Raw genomic sequence first — 17,735 nt, 5'->3', positions numbered from 1 at the left:
GCGAAGAGGATGCTGTCACAGGCGTTCCTCGTCAGCCTGACAGCCTCTACCGAACGCGATCGACTCCAGGGTGAACGCGATCGACTTCAGGGTGAACGCGATCGACTCCAAACACAGCAACGGAGCGAAGAAGAGCACATACGCCTGGAGATGAGACGCCTTCAGACGGAAGAGAATATGGCAAGAGACCGGTCCGACACCCAGCGCGCCGCTGACGGTGCCCAAAGAGAAGCAGAGCGCGACATCGCTCTCATCCAGCGCGAAGCCGAGCGCGACAGACTACAGGGCGAGCGCGACAGACTACAAGCGCAGCTAATGGAGCAGCTGATCACCAAGGCAACACCCTCTCCCTCGCCAGGGGTTCAAGGGCCTCGTCGAGACAACAGTCAAGGGCAGCATCCCCTAACCGACCAAGCGACCCTGAACTTGACCACCAGAGAGAGCCTATACCCCCCGCAGACCCCCTTCCCCGACCGGTCCAAGCGAGACCCAGCTACAAGGAAGGAGCAGCATACACTGCGGAGAGGCTAAATAAACGACTACAGGATCTAGAGGACCTGACAGAAGAAGAAGAGGGAGAGGAGGAGAACCAAGCCCGACGACAGCACAGTACTCCACCGGACCAGGAGGTCCAGTACAGCCCAGGCTATACCCCCGCGGCGCTGCGCTACAGACCCCCGACTCTATTCACGGGTGAGCATGACGCACGACCAGCCCCGAGGAACAGCACCTGGACCAGCGGGCCATGGTACCCTGCCGGTACCAGCCCACAGAGAGGCGCAAGAGGAGACTCGCCTAGGAGGCCTCTCTCCCAACGCTCACCGATGTGCCAGCCATCCACGGCGTCATACATTGGCACACCGACGTTTCCAGACTTCACCCATGAGAATCGAGCACAGTACACGGAGCTCCGGATGTGCTTAGAGACAATGATGGTGGATGTCGTTGACGAACGCCACAAGTATGCAATATTACTGAAGCACCTGAAAGTACCCCGAGCGCACAATATAGCGCTAGCCTATGCCACCTCTACGACCCCATACACCGCGGCTCTAGCAGCGCTGGACCAGAGATATGGACGTATATGGGATTACGTAATCCAAGAGATAAGGCATATTGACCGCCTACCCCCAGCAACAGACAATCGCTCACTAGACGACCTGTCTATAAAAGTGCAGTCCCTGGTAGGGATGCTGGGAGCGCAACGAGAAAAGGGTATGCACGAGCTATACGCCAACTCTAACGTCGAGAGGATTTTAGAGAAGCTGCCGCCCGCCAGACAAGAGCGCTTTAGGCGGCAAAGAGACCACCGTGATCCTAACGGTCCCGAACCATCCCTCCTCGATTTAGCCGACTTCCTGACGAGAGAAGTCAGCAGCCTACGCTTGGATACATTCGTGCGGAGCACACCAAGCTCCAGAGAGGGACCTAGGAGAGTAAACGATGGAAGAAGATCAGTGACTGTCATGCACCAATCAGAATCAGTACCGAGCAGTAAGAACCACAGTACCCCCTCGAGAAAAGAGAAGTGGAAGATGGTGTGCCCGTACTGCGAGAAGGAACACTGGCTGTCACAATGTGACCTGTTCAAGAAGATGAATGCAGAAGAAGTGAGTCAATGGATAAAGTCCAACAGGCACTGTTACCGATGTGCGCGCAGTCACATGGCAGCCGAGTGCCGCCTAAAGAAGAGGTGCAGTCGGTGTGACGGAGCCCACCTAGATGTCCTACACGACAGTAACAGAAGAAAGCCTGCACCTGCACCATCGAGCAGCACAAAGGCAAGTGTCATGTACATTGACCCCGCCAGCAGCAGCGGCGCCCAGGTGCTCTTAAAGGTAGTCCGTGTAACATTGAGCCACCAAGATAAAGTCATGGACACTTACGCCGTCCTTGATGACGGGTCAGAGAAGACCCTTCTCCTCGCATCCGCTGCGGCCCAGCTGGGACTGCGGGGGAGCGAGAACCAGATGACGATTCGGACAATAAGAAGAGATTTAAAGACGATAAAAGGCGAGAATGTCTCCTTCACTATCGCAGCAAGCGGGCAGCCAGAGAGACGGTATAGGATTACAAATGCTTTCACCAGCCAAGAAATAGGACTATCACAGTACACCTACCCCATCGCCAAACTGATGGATAAATATGTGCACCTGCGTCAACTACCTATCCCGCTCATAGACGGCGCCACCCCGACCCTGCTGATAGGCTCCGACCATGCAGACCTCATAGTCCCGATAGACCAGGTCCATACAGGACCCAGAGGCTGTCCTGCAGCAGTCGAGACCCGCCTAGGATGGACACTACAAGGCCCCCTCGCTAAATCTCTCAACCGAACAGCAGCCACTAGCTGCCTCCACTCCAGAGTGACAGAAGAAGACACCACTCTCCTGCAGCATGTCGAGAGGCTATGGACACTAGAGACAATGCCCTTTAAGAACGAAAAGAAAGACATTCGTTCTAAAGAAGACATTTACGCCATAAACCTCCTCGAGCAAGGGACAAAGAGAGTCACAGTCAGCGGAGTGATGAGATACGCAACTCCACTCCTGAGGCGAGAGGGAATGCCCACCTTTCACACCACAAAAGAAGCTACGGAGCGGTATCTATTGAACACAGAGCGGCGCCTAGCCAAAGACCCCGCTCAAGAGAGTGTGTACCGCGCTGAGATTGAGAAGCTAATCACAGCGAGACACGTAATGAAGATTGACATTAAAGAGGCCGATCAGACGACCGAATCATGGTACGTGCCGCACCACAAGGTCCACCACAACGGCAAGGATCGCATTGTGTTTAACTGCAGCTACCAGATCGGATCCCAGAATCTGAATAAAGAGCTCTTGCCCGGCCCCACACTCGGCCCCTCTCTACTAGGCGTGCTACTACGCTTCCGCCAGGACAAGGTGGCTATCAGCGGGGATATCAAAGGGATGTTCCTGCAGGTGAGACTAGTGGAGGAGGATAAGCCCCTACTGCGGTTCCTATGGAGAGAGAGGATCGGAGATGAGCACCCAGCCATCTACCAATGGGAAGTCCTCCCCTTCGGAACCACATGCAGCCCGTGCTGTGCTACATTTGCACTGCAGAAACACGTCGCAGAGGACCCAGCAGCAGATGAAGAGGTCCGACACAGTGTGAAGAACAGTTTCTACGTGGACAACTGTTTACAAAGCGTTTCGACCCAAGAAGAAGCCGAGTCTCTCCTACTCAAGCTACGCGCCTCCCTGATCAAAGGCGGCTTTGATCTCAGGCAGTGGGCCAGCAGCGACCCGCAAGTATTGCGCAGCCTCTGCCCGCGGACAAGGCAGCCAGTAGCGAGACCTGGATGGCGACCATCCCAGGAGAAGCCCAAGAAATGACACTAGGACTAGTCTGGCGCTTCAAAACAGACTCGCTCCACTATAGACACAAACCCCTGACCACGGAGCAGGGAAGGTCGACGGCGATACCGACCACCAGACGGAGTGTGTACAGAACACTCGCCAGACAATATGACCCGTTGGGATGTATTCTACCTTACACCACCAGGGCAAAGATGATTGTACGAGCACTATGGGACAAGGACCAGGGCTGGGACGACCCAATACCCGCACACCTTGCCTCCACATGGAGAGAGTGGGAGACGGAACTCCGCTCACTCCCAGGCATCAACATACGCCGCAGCTACTTCCCACCCACAGTGAGGCCAGAGACATGCAAGATGGATCTACACGTCTTCAGCGACGCCTCCGAAGTAGCCTATGGATCTGTGGCCTACTTGCGTGCCCAAGAGAAGGGAGGAGAGATACACACCGCTTTCATCCTGGCTCGCTCAAGAATAGCCCCACGAAAGCAACAATCTATCCCGCGTCTAGAGCTCTGCGCAGCCCTAGCAGGAGCGCATCTAGCCACGTTAATCCAACGTGAACTCACCATCCCGGTGCAAAGAACAATCTTGTGGTCAGACTCTACGACAGTACTCACATGGATCAAGTCTGATTCATGCAGATACAAGGTCTTCGTGGGAGTCAGAGTCACAGAGATTCAAGAGTTAACAGAAGCAGCAAGCTGGCGGTATGTGGACACCAAACACAACCCAGCTGACGTCATCACCCGGGGAATGTCCCTAGATGACCTCACCCGTCACAACATCTACAGTGACGGACCAGAGTTCCTCAAGCTCCCGGAAGAAGAGTGGCCTACGCCCACCCCACGGGAGGCGAGTAAAGAGGAGGCTGAAAACAAGAAACCTATGTTCTGTGGATTGAGCACAGTCGCCTCCACAGACCCCAACATAGATGATTGCCTCACCCTACAGAGTGCGCAGCTAAAGACATTCCTGTGGCACCACCCAGAGATTCAGCCCACCACTGACATTTCAGCAGCTGACTACGAAGAAGCAGAACTTCTTCTACTACAACGAGCCCAGAGAGACTCGTTCCCCGATGAGCTAGACTGTCTACAGGGAGGAAAGCCCGTCCCATCAGACAGCAGACTGCTCCACCTGGCACCCGAGAGTGACGCCCATAATCTCATCAGAGTGGGTGGTCGTCTGCGGAGAGCCCCCGACCTACCGGATGACGTTAAGTACCCGATAGTCTTGAACAGCCGACACAAGGTCACAGAGCTGATCATAAAGAAATACGACGAGGATGTGCACCACGCAGGAGCAGAGAGAGTCTTCGCGGAGATCAGACGTCGATATTGGATACTTCAAGGGAGAGAAGCAGTGCGACGCTTCCAGCGAACCTGTCTAGACTGCCGAAAGTGGCGCGCGCAGCCCAGCATACCCCGGATGGCTGACCTACCTCCCTGTCGCCTCCGACTCGGCGACAAGCCCTTTCACTCCACAGGCATGGACTGTTTTGGCCCGTTGTATATAAAGAAAGGAAGAGGAACCGAGAAGCGGTGGGGTATTGTATTCAAATGCATCACCACCAGAGCGATACATATCGAACTCCTTCCAACCATGAGCACAGACTCATTCCTTATGGCCTTCCGAAGATTCACATCGCGGAAAGGAAAACCGTCTACATTGTTGTCTGATCACGGGACAAACTTCAAAGGCGGAGAAAGAGAGCTGAGAGAGAGCTTCCAAGCTATGGGCCCAGAACTTAAGACCCACCTCGCTCCATCCCAGATTGACTTCCAGTTTAATCCCCCGAACGCACCCCACTTGGAACCTGGGAACGAGAAGTACGTTCTATAAAGACAGCCCTGTACGCCGTGCTTGGGGCCCAGACTGTGGCGGAAGAAGTCCTAATGACAGTCCTCACGGAGATCGAGGGAGTATTGAACTCCAAGCCCCTCGGTTACGTCTCAAGTGATGTAGCAGATGTCGACCCAGTCACCCCCAACACACTCTTGATGGGGCGGCTGGACCCCGCGCTACCCCAGACAATGTACAGGCCTGAAGAAGCGAACGGCCGAAGAATGTGGAGGTACAGTCAAGTACTGGCTGACAAGTTTTGGAATAGCTTCCTACTCCACTACCTACCGTCTCTACAGACCCGCCAGAAATGGGTGAAAGAGAGAGACAATTTGACAGAAGGAACAGTCGTCATGATTATCGACCAGTCACTACCCAGAGCTATGTGGCCGGCTGGCCGCGTAAGCAAAGTAATCACCGGTGCCGATGGCAAGGTCCGAGCAGCTGAAGTGCTCGTCCAAGGGCGGACTTACACACGACCCGTGGCGAGGCTAATAGAACTGCCAAGACTCCCAGACACTATCGATGACGACCATGACCCCACGACTTTGTGAGTTGACTGACCCTTACAGCGGACCTTGAGTGGTAGACAGTGCGGTTAATCTGTCTCTGCTTAGCTAATTAGGTGGGACTAATTAGGGGGCGGCTGTTGTGAAGGATCAGATTAAACCGAATATATATATTTATTTATGGATATATATTTAATAGTATTTGTATATCGTTTGATATCCCTTGTATATTCTTTGTACATATACACTGAATATCCCTTTAGTCTACTACAGCCCATAATAGTTCATTCTCTCATTGGACAAGAACCTGGCGCCAGCAGACAGGCCCCTTGAGTCAAGTTCAATAGTGCCGACGAACATGTCCCAACTAGCCCCGGTTCCGCGTAGGAATACGGCTACCGAAATACGAATGGTACTATTTGTTCACCGTGCATATAAATATGGCGCAAGTAAAGTAGAACTTTCTTTTAGTCCATTAGTCCTTTACCCTCCAACCTAGTAACAGACGTGAAGCCTCACCCACGACCCACGTGTGGTGCAGTATGGCCTATTTGGCCCCAGAATAGGCATTGAGACCTCGTGTAAATTCATAGCTGAATTGTCATAGTTTGGCACTGTACCGTCGAGTGGGACGTATTTCTATTAAGTTAATAATAGTCTATTATGTATGGTGCATCGTTCGGTTAGAGTTCTAAAGTGAGCAGCACCCCCATCGTTTCCTCGCGTTATCTAGAGTCTTAACCAGGCTGGGCAGACCACGCGTGGTGCTTTCATCCGAGGAGTTCTGGGCGAGGACGAGTGGACCTGCACATTGGATTACCTACCCGGACGACTGCTGAGCCTATACGGCATGGAATATCTATTTGCTTTGGGTGCTTTGATTTGTGGAGCGGATAACAGCCAACGCCGGTGAGTGTTGGAATTACCCCCGAGAGGAGCCCAGGTGAGACGGCGCTCAACCCAGACCGAGGCCGCCTCGCTTCTCCTTCGTTGTGGACCTACAGCCTACAGCTACCGTCTACAAGAGGGCCCAAGTGTATTCATCTGTGGATCAAGATCCTGCGGGCACTGTGTTCTGTACCTGAATTCTCCCCAGGAATCGTTGGCCAGATGGGATGCAGCTGACGGCTCTCCAAACCCCCCCCCCCCCCCCCTACTGACTTACAACCAGCAGGACCCCTTTAGTATCCCGCTATAATCCTTAAGTACCATCGCTATAGTTCCCTAAAGAACCAGGTTGTATACTTGCTTCCTGCGTAACCAGAGATTGGACATTCAGTGTTGATTTGCCTACGAATACTCATTTGCCTTACAAGTGCATTCAAATCATAAATGTAATTAAGTGAATGTTGTATATACCTTTTGCTATATTAAACCTTCGACTGTTATATTTGTGTGGACCTGATTTCATATGTGGGAAAGTGTTCATCATACTTAGATATCGTGTACTGTATGGCCAGAAGTTAAAGTACATCAAGCGGTAGTGGTTTAATGATACCATACTTATCAATACAGTCAGGGAATTGTACCCCTCAGTTACACATACAATTGTTAAGGGGATGCAGACCAGAGAAAGACTTTCGTCTTGTTTACATCAGGGTCCCCCATTTTCAATTCATCATATGACACACACGACATACAGATAGACAGTACTGCTACATCTATACATTTATGACATACCAGATTTGCAAATACAGTATTGTTTGTGATACAAAAAGTGTCCAGAAAAAGAGTGTATATACATTTGACATAGAAACTGTACATTGGAGGAGGTTGGGTAGGTGGGGTGGGGTTGCCATCCTGGGTAGAATCCGAGCACGATCGCACCAAAATAAGTGTGATGAGAACGCTACCCTGTCACCGGGGATGCTGATTCGCTCCAAGCCGGGACCGCTTGAAAAGGTGGTTTCGGGTGCGATCCAGCGTCCCCGACAACGGAACGGAGTGTGGTGTGCAAGCAAACCTGTAATGCTTTCATGCTTGCTTGAATTTTGGGCAGATAAAAACATACAGCAACAACTGGACAATACCCACAAAAACGACGATATTTATGGGCAATTTGGCAAGTATTTGCGTGCGTGCATGGGTACAACAGATCAGTCAACAATGTCAAGCTAAAAGTGAAGAAGATAATAATAATAATTGGTTAGACTAGAAGTCTTTATTTGTCATGCAGTTTTAACACACACACGCGAGATGGGCGACCCACAGGAACACACACACATGCACTGAGTCGCCGATGAAATGTCTCTCTGCACTTTTCAATATCTTAAAGTACGGGATGCAGTGCGCGAATCAGGCAGCTCATCTGAGGACACATTTCCGTGGTTTAATGCAGTGGACAGCACAATCGGCCAAAAACCAACCAGTGATCCCTCCGTTGTTTAATCACTACCCACAGTAACGTGGCCTGTTAGCCCATCCAAAACAAGGGAGCCCGACGTTGTTGTTCAATCACAACCCATCGCACTATTACTACTTCCAGTAACGTAGCCTGACGTTAGTCCATCAACTAGCCTGCCAATCGGTAAGTAAAGTTTTAGCATCCATATTCTCATGACTTTTCAGTGTCTGATCCGTTTGTGACCCATTGTGTATGGGTGGTGTACGTGGCCAAAACCTATGTTTTTAGCGCACGGCTTATCAAGGTGACTAGTTGTGTTCAGCGGGACTATAGCGATCAAGTATATATGCATATTATCTTTTGCGTTGTTCGTTATATGTTTTGTCTATCTGTCTGTAATCTATGTGGGCGCGCGGCATGGCCATAATGTTTTTAGTGTAGGAAAAGTATCCAAAATCCCGCCTGTATCTAACCCATCGTGTAGGTTTAGCTGGTACATTACTTCCCGAGGTACAGCGAAAATGTCCTGTGTAACTGTTTTGGTTCATTCAGAAATATAGACTATAGAGAGTTGCTCTCCTCAATTGTGTTTGGGAACAAACCACGAGATTATAGTGTGTACGCAGACCAGAGGGGGGAGAGGGGGTTCACTCTCGAGGACGGAGCGAGGACGGAATGGAGCACCCGTTCCTAATGAGAAGACGCCCTCAGACTCAGCTTCTTCCCCCAGGCCATCAGAACACTGATCCCTCCACACACAGGCACACACGAACACACACACACAGAACAGAGAGACTCAGACTCAGCTTCTTCCCCCAGGCCATCAGAACACTGAACACTGATCCCTCCACACACAGGCACACACGAACACACACACACAGAACAGAGAGACTCAGACTCAGCTTCTTCCCCCAGGCCATCAGAACACTGAACACTGATCCCTCCACACACAGGCACACACGAACACACACACACAGAACAGAGAGTCTCAGACTCAGCTTTTTCCCCCAGGCCATCAAAACACTGAACACTGATCCCTCCACACACAGGCACACACGAACACACAGACACAGAACAGAGAGACTCAGACTCAGCTTCTTCCCCCAGGCCATCAGAACACTGATCTCCACACACACACACACACACACACACACACACACACACACACACACACACACACACACACACACACACACACACACACACACACACACACACACACACACACACACACACACACACACACACACACACACACACACACACACACACACACACACACACACACACACACACACACACACACACACACACACACACTTGTTGCAATTCTCTGCAAATAACCCTAACCCTAACCCCCTAACCCTAATTAAAAAAATGGTTAAGATCCTGAAAATGAATAATTATTTGATGTATGGTGAGGACTGAATACTGTAGTAATGATATTCATGAAAAAAAAAATTGAACAATACATGAAAAAGATATGTTTTACTGAGATCGCAGTTTTCGGCAAAGGGTTTCTACTACCAGGGTTTTTCAAACCATATCCCCTCTTTAGTTTACAAGCTTCATGCACCAGGAAATTCACCCCTCGCTATACCATCGTCACTGGACTTGTCTGTCTCGACTACGGATACATCCGACTCCTCAAGTCGAGCAAATAATCAAGCCGTAGCCTCAAACACCATCCCTAAGTGTTTTAAGCTCTGCTACAGCACTGATAGATGATTCACAAACTCTGACGGCGAACAAAAAAAAACGTAGGCTTAACAAAAACACTGTTGTTCATAGTCAAATGTCACAAGTGAGTCACTGTGACGTTAGGCCTTGGAGTCAGAGAGAAAGGATGAAGCTGCATGTGGGTGTGAGTTGAGGTTTGAGGGGGGGGGGGGTGGGGGGGTTCAGTGGTTGTACTTGTACGTGCTGACAGGAAACACTGTTGCTCCACTCTCTCTTATTTGGAAGTTTACGTGTCATGTTGATGGTCGGGGTCCTGGGGACTAAAGCGGATGAGTCGTATATCTGCCTAATTACTCTTGAAATCGATTTCCGTGACAATTCCAAGGGCCGTTGTTTTGATTTGATATAAAGATATGATTATTGTTGGCTGACATGAGAGTCAGTCTTTAAGGACCATAGCACCAGACATCCTCCCATTCCTAACTGCAACCATCAACTCCTCACTCAACTCGGGGTGGTCCCCACCTCCCTAAAACAAGCCAGAGTCACGCCGCTCATAAAAAAACCAACCCTGAACCCTACCATCATAGGCAACTACCGTCCTGTCTCTCTTCTCTCCTTCCTTTCTAAAACACTTGAACGTGCTGTATCCAACCAACTTACTGCTTATCTCTTACAGAATGACCTCCTAGACCCTAATCAGTCAGGCTTCAGGACTGGTCACTCCACAGAGACAGCCCTCATTGCGGTCACAGAGGCACTTCACTTAGCAAAAGCGAAAGGCCTCTCCTCTGTCCTGATTCTCCTAGATCTATCTGCAGCCTTCGACACAGTCAACCACCAGATCCTCCTTGCGGCCCTCGCAGGAATGGGAGTGGCTGGCTCTGCGCTGACATGGCTGTCATCATACCTCAATGACCGCTCCTACCAAGTGTCATGGAGAGGGACCCTGTCGGCCATCTGCCCCCTGCGGACGGGTGTCCCCCAGGGCTCGGTTTTAGGACCGCTTCTCTTCTCCCTCTACACTAAATCACTGGGTAACATTATCACGTCTCATGGCTTCTCCTACCATTGTTATGCCGACGATACTCAACTCTTCCTCTCCTTCCCTCCCTCAGATATCCACGTCTCTGAGCGGATCTCGGCCTGTCTGTCCGACATCTCCGCCTGGATGACGTCCAACCACCTCAAACTGAACCTAAGCAAAACAGAATTGCTCCACCTGCCGGCCAAATCCTCCCCCCTAACCGACCTTTCAATCACAGTCGAGAATGCAGCTGTGACTGCGTCCCCGACCGCCAAGAACCTTGGTGTTGTCCTCGACGACCAGTTGAACTTCTCTGCTCACATCGCAGCGACGACCAGAACCTGCCGATTCCTCCTGAGCAACGTCAGAAGGATCCGCCCCTTCCTGACAAAAGAAGCCACCCAACTCCTCGTCCAATCAACAGTCATCTCCCGCCTCGACTACTGCAATGCACTGCTCGCTGGCCTCCCGGCCACTGCCACTAAGCCTCTTCAACTCATTCAGAACGCAGCGGCCCGCCTGATCTCAAACCTACCGAAGTCGGCCCATGTCACCCCACTTCTTAGGGACCTGCACTGGCTCCCCATTGCTGCACGAATCCGCTTCAAGGAAGGCCCTCGACCTAGCATACCGTGCGGCAAAGGGAACCGCTCCCGCCTACCTCCGGTCAATGGTCTCTAACTACACACCCTCAAGACCCCTACGCTCTGCATCTTCTGGCCGCCTCAGACCTACCGCTATCCAAGCTCCGGGAGGGTCATCAAAGAGAAGTCGCCTATTCTCAGTCCTTGCCCCACAATGGTGGAATGAACTACCCACCCCAGTTAGGACAGCCGAATCACGTCCAATCTTTCGCCGTCGACTAAAGACGCACTTCTTCAACCATTATCTAAAAAAAAAAAAAACTATAAAAAAAAAATCTAACCCTAACTAACCGTACTGTCATGCACTTGTCCTAATAAACTAACCTACACTGTAGCACTCAACACTTTGATGAACATTGTTGCTCAGCTGATAGAGTTGTGCCCTTCCTGATGGCTTGTCGTACAGAACTTGTAAGTCGCTTTGGATAAAAGCGTCAGCTAAATGACTAAATGTAAATGTAAATGTAAGGAGGAAGTGGATTGGACATTGTTTACATGGGCTTAGGGTGATGGTATGGAAGGAATTAATACCATGATCAAAGGATTTTTTTTATAATTTTATATATATATCACAATATCCACTTGATGTATGAAATCAATTGCATGATACCAAACCAGTGAATACTCCCTAAAATACTTCAGATCTCTTTCTGTGATGAATTTTTGTTGATTATCATTATTCGAAGGACCCCCTCGAAAACGAGATAGCATATCTCAAGGGGCTTATCCTTCTAATACATTTCAAAAATTCTACACAACAGGAATGTGTTCCTCACCATCATCATGGTCCCACTGTAAGACAATAAATAGTAATATTGAATGACTGCCCAACCTTACAGTAACTCTTTAAATATGAACCGTTTCAGAACTTGAGTGGATGATGTAATATCAAAGCAGGCCTTTCTGTATGTTGGTCTAACCGCATTGTCCTTCCATGTCCAGAACACACACACACACACACACACACACACACACACACACACACACACACACACACACACACACACACACACACACACACACACACACACACACACACACACACACACACACACACACACACACACTGTAACTGAGGGGTACAATTCCCTGACTGTATTAATCAAGTATGATTAAACCACTACCGTCTTTATGTACATTACTGGCCGTACCGTACACAAGTATATGATGAGAACTTCTCCACAATAACACGGTTTCCACACAAATACTCGTTTAGAATATTTATTACATCAAAAGGGTATTATTACATTATTTAGAATGCGCTTATAAGGCAAATCGAATGTGCATAGGCAAATCAATAATGAATATTAGTAATTATCTATGGTACTCAGGAGAGATACTGGAGATACTGAAAGGGGGGTACTACCGGTTGTAAGCCAGCAGGGGGAGGCAATGCTCTATACAGAGTCAAGGGTCCACGGAGGCGATATCACCCCTGTGTCAGCGGGGAAAGCAGCAGCTGTAATCCTAGGGTGCGCGCCGCAGATGAAGCCGTGGAGTCTCTGCTCCGACAGAGACGGGCTCGAGTGATGTCCTCACGGGCCTGTGTAGATCCCACAGTAGCAGCGGGGTAGGCGGTTCTCTGCTCCAGCAGCCACAGTCAAAGCAATAATCCTGCCGGAAGGTGGCTCTGCAATCACCGGTGTAGGTATCCTCCGTGGTGCACGGTAGTTCACAGTTGAACTTGACGTTACTATCCTTATTAGCACGCGGCAATAAGTGCTCTATGTAGACACACAATTACCCACTTCACGTGGTCTTTGACTCGTAATGAAGGCTTTTACTAGTAGGGAGCGAACGATACGTTAAACAGACGTATTAGGATAACACGAGACTCTATATTGGGGCAATACGAGCCTACTCTACCGCACGTTGCATGGTGGGTGAGACGTCACTTGGATAACTGGAACTGAACGAGACTGAACGGGACAAGGGACTAAGAGGAATTCTACATTTCTTGCGCCCTATTTATATGCCCGGTGGACAAATAGTGCCGCTCTGCTTTCGGTAGCCGTATTCCTACGCGGAACCGGGGCTAGTTGGGACATGTTCGTCGGCACTATTGAACTTGACTCAAGGGGCCTGTCTGCTGGCGCCAGGTTCTTGTCCAATGAAAGAATGAACTATTATGGGCTGTAGTAGACTAAAGGGATATTCAGTGTATATGTACAAAGAATATACAAGGGATATCAAAACGATATACAAATATTATGCAATATATATCAATCAGTAAATACATATATTCGGTTTAATCTGACCCTTTGTAACACACACCCTTGTTGCAATTCTCTGCAAATAACCCTAACCCTAACCCCCTAACCCTAATTAAAAAAATGGTTAAGATCCTGAAAATGAATAATTATTTGATGTATGGTGAGGACTGAAGTTACTGTAGTAATGATATTCATGAAAAAATTTATTGAACAATACATGAAAAAGATATGTTTTTACTGAGATCGCAATTTTCGGCAAAGGGCTAAAGGTATGATTTTTTAAAAGGTTGACTCGAGGGTTAAACAAAAGAAAAGGTCACTTTTCATTTCACTATATGTCTTGTGTGACGATTAAACCTCTTGAATCTTGAATCTTGAAACACCCCGTGCCTCTCCTTGCCGTCTGCAGGTGGCTAATCTTGAGTTTCCGAACCCCCAGTAAGCTAACCATGGATAAATCCAAAAAAAGGAAAGTCTCAGAGGAAAATAGAGGGTTTAATTCAGCGTGGACAGATTACTTTCACAACTAACGATGCAGGCTTACCTGTATGCCTGATATGGTGAGAAATTTGTGAACAACAAAAAATTTACTTTTTATTTTATACATTTTCCACAAATAAGGGAAGGACTCAAATAGTACTGTGTTTTATTTCAAAGTAGGTCTTTTTGTTGTTTTATAATTTCATAAATACAACAAACTGTGGGCTATAAGTAAAAGGTATAATAAAGCGCAAATTACTTTGGGTATGCAATCATCAGGCGTTTTTATGCTAAATTTGGGGTATACTTGGGGATAACTATATATAAAACGTTATACAAGTTTCAAGTTTCAAGTTTCTTTAATAGTTGTCATACAGAAGTACAGAATACTTTTGTACAAAATGCTTCTTACTGTTGCGCTCCAGAGACTGTGCATGACAAGATAAGTATGAAATAAAAACATAGTAAAAATTAGAAGTAAAAAAAGAGGTCACAGTGTTCAGTTTAGACATATGTACAATGTTCGTAGACGTAGTTACCATACAATATACAATACTGTGCAGTGTACTAATATACAATACTATATAGTGCAAGGCATAAATGGACGAGGTGCAGTTTAGGTACAATTCACAGTAGGTGTACGAGTTGTAGTGCAAATCCTTTATCAATAAATATAAAGTGTAAGTGTGTTTGTGTGATCTAAAGTGTGGAGAGTGGGTGCTGCAGTGTGTTGTTTGTTTGAGTGAGTGTGTGCGTGTGGGTGTGTGTGCTGTGTGCATTTGATGGTTGTTGCATAGTGATTATTGTTCGTTTAGCGATTATTGTTCGTTTAGCAGCCTGATGGCCTGGGGATAGAAGCTCCTTCTGAGTCTTTCTGTGCTCGCCATAAGACTCCGGTATCGCTTGCCTGATGGCAGCAGTTCAAAGAGGCAGTTGTTCGGGTGGCTCGAGTCCTTAATAATTCTCTTAGCCTTCCCCTTGCACCGCTTGTTGTAAATGTTCTGGAGGGTGGGAAGCCCCCCTCTAATTGTGCGTTCGGCTGAACGTGTCACTCTTTGTAGTCTGCTACGGTCTTGTGCAGTGCTATTCCCAAACCAGGAGGTGATGTTGCCGGTCAGGATGCTCTCTATTGTACATGAGTAGAAGTTCCTAAGGATCTTCTGACTGACTTGGAACTTCCTTAGGCGCCTGAGGAAGTAGAGGCGTTGTCGTGCCTTCTTCACAACACTGTCAATGTGTGTGGTCCATGTCAAGTCCTCGGATATGTGGGCTCCGAGGTACTTGAAACTGTTCACTCTCTCAACTGGTGCCCCGTCGATGCTGAGGGGGCTGTAGTCCTTGACCCCCGACCTCCTGAAGTCCACAATCATCTCTTTTGTTTTGCTGACGTTCAGGGAGAGGCAGTTCTCCTGACACCACTGTGACAGGTTCTCTACCTCTTCCAGGTAGGCCCTTTCGTCGTTGGCAGAGATCAGGCCCACCACTACTGTGTCATCAGCAAATTTGATGATGGTGTTGTTGTTCCGCTGTGCTACGCAGTCATGTGTGTACAGGGAGTAGAGGAGGGGGCTCAGAACACAGCCCTGGGGGGCCCCTATGTTGAGCGTGATGGATGAGGAGGTGCAGTTGCCGGCTCTTACCACCTGGGGTCTGCCCGTCAGGAAGTCCAGGACCCACTGGCACAGGTCATAGTTCAAGCCCAGGTCCCTGAGCTTGGCTATGAGTTTGGAGGGGACTATGGTATTGAATGCTGAGCTGTAGTCGATGAACAGCATTCTCACATAGTTCCCCTGCCTCTTGTCCAGATGTGATGCTGCTGTGTGCAGCACATGGGCTATGGCGTCCTCCGTGGACCTGTTGGGGCGATATGCAAATTGCAGAGGGTCCAGGTTGATGGGGAGGGAGGAACAGATGTAGCCCTTCACTAGCTTCTCAAAGCACTTCATGGCTATGGAGGTGAGGGCTACAGGGCGGTAGTCGTTGAGGCAAGCGGGCGTAGATTTTTTGGGTACAGGGATGATGGTGGACTTCTTCAGACAGGTGGGGATGACGGCCTGTTCCAAGGACAGGTTGAAGATGTCAGTGAATACCGGGGCCAGTTGGTCGGCACAGACTTTTAGGACGCGGCCGGGGATGCCGTCCGGTCCTGCTGCCTTCCTGATATCCACTTTTTTAAAGATCCGTCTCACCTCATGCTCTGTTACCCTGAACACTGAGTCTCCATCAGCAGACCCCCCCCCCCCCCATTGCCGTGGTTTGTAGGCTGGTGTTGTTATTCACAGCCTCAAACCTCGCATAGAAGGAGTTGAGATCATTTGCTAAGGAGATGTCACTGTTCAGTTTGAGGGGGGTTCCTTTGTAGTCTGTCATTGTTCTGAGGCCCTGCCACATGCCTCTAGAGTCAGCCTGTTCAAACTGAAGTTCAACTTTATCCCTGTAACGCCGTTTTGCCTCTATTACTGCTCTCCTGACGTTGTATCTTGCCATCTTGTGTTCTTCCATGTTGCCTGTCACCAGCCCGGTGTTGTATGCTGATGTGCGCACTTTCAGAGCCTCACGGACGGATTTGTCTACCCAGGGCTTTTGATTTGGGTAGATATTAATTTAGGTGGAGGGGATTATTACTTCTACCTGAGTACAGACATAGTCAATCACCGTTTCGGTGTATTCGTTAATATTGGCTGTGTTATCACGGAATACACTCCATTCTGTGCTTCCCAGCACTGCTTGGAGTGACTCCACTGACGTCACGGCCCAACGCTTAACCTCTCGCGAGACCACCGGCGTTCGCTTGAGACTCTGTTTGTACTTTGGCAAAAGGAATATGGCGGCGTGATCGCTTTTACCGAATGGACTAAGAGCCTGTGACTTGTACCCATTCTTAAATTGCGAGTATACATGGTCTAATATGTTCTCGCCTCTGGTGGGACAGGTCACATGCTGATAGAAATTCAGCAGCACCTTTTTAAGACGCGCGCTGTTGAAATCCCCCAAGACCAAAATGGCAGCGTCAACATTAGCTGCCTGGAGTTTGTTTACCTCGTCGTGAAGTTTTGAAAGTGCGACCCCAGTGTTCGCGTGTGGTGGAATGTACACTCCGATGAGGATGATGGACGTTAACTCTCTTGGGAGGAAGAAGGGTCGACATTTTATCGTGATAAACTCCAGGTCTGGGGAGCAGTGGTTAGATAACACTGTGTTATCTTCATTTTAAGGGTAAATAGGTTTTGCGGCTCTAGATGAATTTTATTTTGTGGGAGGGGGGAAAATGGCTCTTTTGATAGTAAAGGTTGCTGACCCCTGATTTAAATGGACAATGATGGAAATTAATTAAAACTAAATACTTGTTGGTGACCGGATTGTAGGAAAATATTTTAGAATCCAGGTCCCTGGTCTGCTGTCATCCTACGAGCAACGTCTCATCACAGACAGACACAACTGATCGCATAATCCCCCCAAGGCTTCGTCCAGCTACTACGCCTATAGCTACTACCACCATTGCTAAAACAAATGGGATCAATGTCACCCAAAATGCATGAAAACAAATACATTTGAGGTCAATGGGCCTCATTCACGAAGCGATATAAGAACAGATTTCCTCTTATTTTGTTCTTAACTAGCATTTTTTCTTATTTTGTTCTTACCTTGGA

General features: G+C 48.8%; 1 protein-coding gene across 1 annotated transcript in view; it reads left to right on the top strand.

Moving 5' to 3' along the window:
• LOC311234756 (ankyrin-3-like) overlaps positions 1-17,735 on the top strand; it is a 323,045-nt gene that overhangs the window by 93,596 nt on the left and 211,714 nt on the right.

The sequence above is a fragment of the Notolepis coatsorum genome (genome assembly GCF_963971535.1).
Source record: "Notolepis coatsorum genome assembly, chromosome: 9".
NCBI classification, from domain to species: domain Eukaryota; kingdom Metazoa; phylum Chordata; class Actinopteri; order Aulopiformes; family Paralepididae; genus Notolepis; species Notolepis coatsorum.
Note: the sequence above shows the minus strand (reverse complement) of the source record. Positions and strands in the feature narration are given on the sequence as shown.